The 4682-nt window shown below is 38.7% G+C and overlaps 1 long non-coding RNA gene across 1 annotated transcript; it reads right to left on the bottom strand.

Annotated features, from left to right (window-relative positions):
• Positions 1–562: 562 nt before the first annotated feature.
• On the bottom strand, positions 563–3511 carry LOC115947946. Its single transcript, XR_004081795.1, has 3 exons — positions 3436–3511; positions 1845–2173; positions 563–707 (listed from the first exon to the last, which is right to left on the bottom strand). It is a non-coding gene; the product is annotated as an uncharacterized LOC115947946 (long non-coding RNA).
• Positions 3512–4682: the final 1171 nt, after the last annotated feature.

Raw genomic sequence — 4682 nt, 5'->3', positions numbered from 1 at the left:
AACTGTTGTGTACCATGACATTTTGCCTGCATAATGCAATAACTGCTTTATGGAAAATAAGTTGAGAATCTCATTACTTGACCAAGATTTATGATGGAACTTGTAAATGTATTTGCTTTCAATAAATCTGACAGAGATTGACCACCATCCTTGTTAACATTTTGATAGACATCCTCTTTTAATGGCACCTAATTACAAAACAGCCAGAGCAATATGGTACTAAGATCAAAATTCAGTCTAGAAATAGTAATAACTGCCAGATTTAACTCATACATTTCTTTTATGGAGATCAGAAATAGCCCTTCTCTTTTCTGACATGCATATTAGAAAAGCTACTCAAAAAAGATCTGAACATTTTCTGAGGAATTATAGAATCCATCTCGGTTTTTCTGAAGTATTCCTAAAGCATCTTCTTCCATTATGCCAGTGTGAAGAGCTCCCCTGCCTGTCTCCAAAGAAAATCATATGCTTCCTGTTACTGGGTGATGCAGATTGGTGTGGTCTGCAAGTGAGCAGTTCCTGGCACAGGCAAAAATAAGATCAGTTGATACATTACCTGTAATGTAAGATACTGCATTCATTGTATATTCTGGAGATCAACATATTTTACTTCATTTCCTCAAAATCCTTTTTCTCATTTTGTTCCGAAGTATGAAGTTGTTGTTGGAGCATACCCTCATTTCTCTTTGTGGTTATTCTCTCTGTTACTGGGATTGGTGCACAAAGATCAAAGCCATGAAATTGCCTTTAGAATTTAACCTTTTTCCTAGAAAATTCTCAGTTCTATCAATATGGACGATGCAGACATAGGCAAAATTCCAAACTAGTAAACCAGATAAAACATGTTGCATTATAAATTTATTTTGGCAAGTGCCCAACAAAGCAGTGTTAAGAGAAAGTTAAATACATTTCAGGGTTGTACAAAAGGTTTTTTAAAAAACAGCCCTTAAAATGCACTTCAGTGGCACATGTTTAAAATCCCTTATGCATCAGTTCACAGGGGAAACAGATCACTTCAGTAACTGACAAGTGTTTCTGCAAGGGGAAGTTTAATTCAGATGTTTCAATTTCAATATTCAAATGCCACAGTCATGTCTACCATGGCTCACATAGACTGAGTGATTCAGGAATCATGCAGGTGAATACAGAAGTAATATGAGAAGCTTAAAAATGCAAAAAAAAATTAGAAACAAACACAGTCATTTTTGACTAAACAATTTATTATGAAATTTATTTTTAAAAAAGAAGCCTTATATATCTTCAACGGTTTAGGGGCTGCTTTTACATTAGTCTGAAATTCTTCTGTGCCATCAAGTTCTACTGGACTCTCTTATATTTTCATCCTAGTTAAACTATCCTATTGCATGAACAGACATTTTTATGCAAGTTTAAATCTTGTTTCATCAGGACAGATTCAGACTGGTAACTGAGCCATGATTAATCATGTATCTAATTACATTGCATAACCTAGTGCATAGATGAAGCTCAGTGATTTGGGGGCTTTGTTCTCATCCCTCATAAGTTACTTTTCTGTATCCTTCCTGACATCTATTTTCCACAGTCTCAGGCTCAGAAAAAAATGTCTTTATTATTTTCTGGTGGTTGACCTTGGCTAGTTATCAGGCACCCACCAAGCCACTCTATCACATTTGCTCCTTAACAGGACAGAGGGACAATGAAGAACACATGGACGGACATAACAGAGATCACTTACCAATTGTCACAGGGAAAACAGACTGGATTTGGGAAAATAAATTTATTACCAGGCAGAATAAAATAATAAGAAATAAAAAAGTTAAAAAACAAAACAAAAACAGAATTTAAAAAAAAAATATTTCCCCCACCTTTCCTTTCTTCCCAGGCTCAACTTCACTTCCAACTCTTTTAACTTCTGCACCTCACGGGATGCAGCGGGATGGGGATAAGAGTCAGTTGCAGTTGGTTCATAACACTCCATCTATGCTGTTCCTTCCTCCTCACACTCCTCCCTTGCTCCATCACAAGGGCTTACCCATTTGAGACAGTCTTTCATGAACTTCTCCAACATCAGTCCTTCCCACAGGCTGACTGGTCCGGCGTGGGTCCTGCTGTGGAGTGCTGTCCTTGGTCACAGGGTCACGGGTCTGACAGCAGACTTTCTCCTGTGTGGTGTCCTCCCCATGGTCTGTAATTCCTGGCAGGAGGTCAAGCATAGGCCCTTCTTGACTCACAGCTGCTTTTAAGGGCTATTCAGCTGCACTGATGTGGGGTTGTCTACAGGCAGCAGGTGGCTGTTTGCTCCACAGTGGATATCCATGGGATGCAAGGAAAAACCTGTCACTACACTCTCTCTGCAGGCTGTAGGAGAGGAGAAGCTCTGGTTGTATGCCCGGATTAACTCCTCCCCCTCTTTCTTCACTGACCTTGGGGCCTACAGAGTTGTTTCTCTTTCATATTCTCACTCCTCTATCCCAGCTTCTGATGGATGCATTTTTGTCTTTCTTAAATATGCTACCACAGAGGTGCTCCTGCTGTTTCTAATGGGCTCAGCTTTACTTAGTGGTGGGTCTGTCTTGGAGCCAGCTTGATCTCTCTCGGATGTAAGGGCAGCTCCTGATGTCTCCCCACAAAGGCTGCTCACGCAGCCCCCAGCTACCAAAACTTTGCCACACAGATCAAATTTGTTCTTTCAGTTTGTTCCACCTTACATAGTAAGGCTGAAAAATGAAAAAAAAATAAAAAAAAAAAACACAAGAAACTTTAGAAATGTCTAAAATGCACATATTCGTTGATGGCAATGCCAGACAGTGCTATTTTTTTATGCAGCCTGACTTCTAGTAAAAATGGTTATTTACTTTCATCCTTTGCTGTGAATACTCACACCTAGTTCATTACTTAAAATTGATCTGTTTGCAACTCAAACTTACCAGCTTCTTCATTAGTCACTGTATTTAACCATACTGAACTATCGACTGTGACTTCTGGCAGCAACCGAAGTTTCAGATTCCTCTGCAAGCATGAGAAATATTTCTCATCTTGAGAGATCTAAAGCTCTGCTGTAGCTGCCCTCCATACGGTAGACAAGATTCATCTCACTTAACTTCAGCTGACTAGTCTAGTCCTGGACAGAGACAGGAGATTTCAGGCAGGGCTTTATCTGTCTTAGATGCCATGGGCTTTAGATACCTCTCCTTATCTTATTAAATAGTCTAGGAGAATAAAATTCCTGAGATTAAATCCATACTGTGGATGGGGTAGAGAATTCCTCAGTGGTAAGTGAACACTAGCAAATCACTGGTCCTTAAAACACATTAATTTAAATCTTCCAAAAAATAGAATATTACAAATGTATATACCTTTATACATTATCATAACAGACTTCATGCCAATGTCCTACAGTGAAGGCAAAAATACTTTTAGCACATAGGTATAATTTGCAAGTATCAGTCTACTTACAATGTAAAGAGGGCCACGTGGTATTGCAGTAGATACATACAGCAAGCATACAGTCTATGAAATACACAGGGACAGGACTGCCCAGAAACACCACTGGAGTTACTGTTGGCTGTAAAAAAATGGGCTTTTTCAGTCAACATTTTTACACTGTAAACATTTAAACATAAACCAGTAGGACTGCAGGTCTGTAGGACGCTGGATGTCTTTATGTGTTTTTTAGAGTGCTAGACCTAATGTCAGCATGGATCTACTGTGTGTTTGATCACTAAAACCCCTTAAGAGTATTAGACATAATTCCACAATTCATCTAATCTGTGCTGGAGTTTAATGTAAAGCCTGTTATGTTCAAAACATCCATCTTTTTGCAGTGCTTTGCACATTAGGATGACTAATTTTAAAGTTAGCACTTCCATCTAACATGCAGTATAAGTAAGAAAGTTGAAATATGAAAGTGTACAGGTCATTTACAAAGTGTTTATACTAGAATATACTAACTGTACAAAAGACAGAAACTTCCTTTCTGGCACTTTGTCCTTATTACATCCACAGGCACTACAAAGATTTCCTTGGTATTCTGCTTTTACCTGCATTTAGGTTAAAGTTCAATACTAAAATCAACAAAATTATTTAGATAGCTAAATGAGCAGAAGTGATGCGCTAAAGGGTACTCATATTTAAATATCTTGCAGATGAAACTATGCCCACAAATACAACAGAAAACAATTTCCCTGCCTCCCTGAAGCTTAGAGTTGCTTTCAAAAAATGCAATTTTTGTTCCTCCTTTCAGACAATCTATCTGCCTACTGAGAGGGGTATTAACTATCTCAAGACAGTCCCATTCTCCTTAGCCCTCATTATCATTTCCCATCTTCTTCTCTGTAGAATTTAACCAGCTAAAACAACTCACAGAACAAAATACTCTGGAAGCAAACTGCTTGTAATGCTTTTAATGGTCGCTCCCCGTGCTTGCCACTTTGCTGTGAAAGCCAGCATGGTAGGTGCTCCTGAAGCTGCCTGATGGGCTGTCTCTGCAGGACTTGAACTCTTGCAGTATAGAATCACATAAGACTCTCACAAGTTATTTATGAAAACAGTAGACATTTCAAACATAGAGCATTCCCTTCTTTTCAAGAAAACAACAGAAAACTGAGGACTTTTTAGCCGAGGTACCATCAGTACCCCATGAGAGGCTGTAATATTGGATTAGTCGTCCAGACTATGAGTATGGAAAGGTGTTCTTGAATGTT

This window comes from Geospiza fortis, unplaced genomic scaffold (assembly GCF_000277835.1).
Source record: "Geospiza fortis unplaced genomic scaffold, GeoFor_1.0 scaffold264, whole genome shotgun sequence".
Taxonomy (NCBI): Eukaryota; Metazoa; Chordata; class Aves; order Passeriformes; family Thraupidae; genus Geospiza; species Geospiza fortis.
Note: the sequence above shows the minus strand (reverse complement) of the source record. Positions and strands in the feature narration are given on the sequence as shown.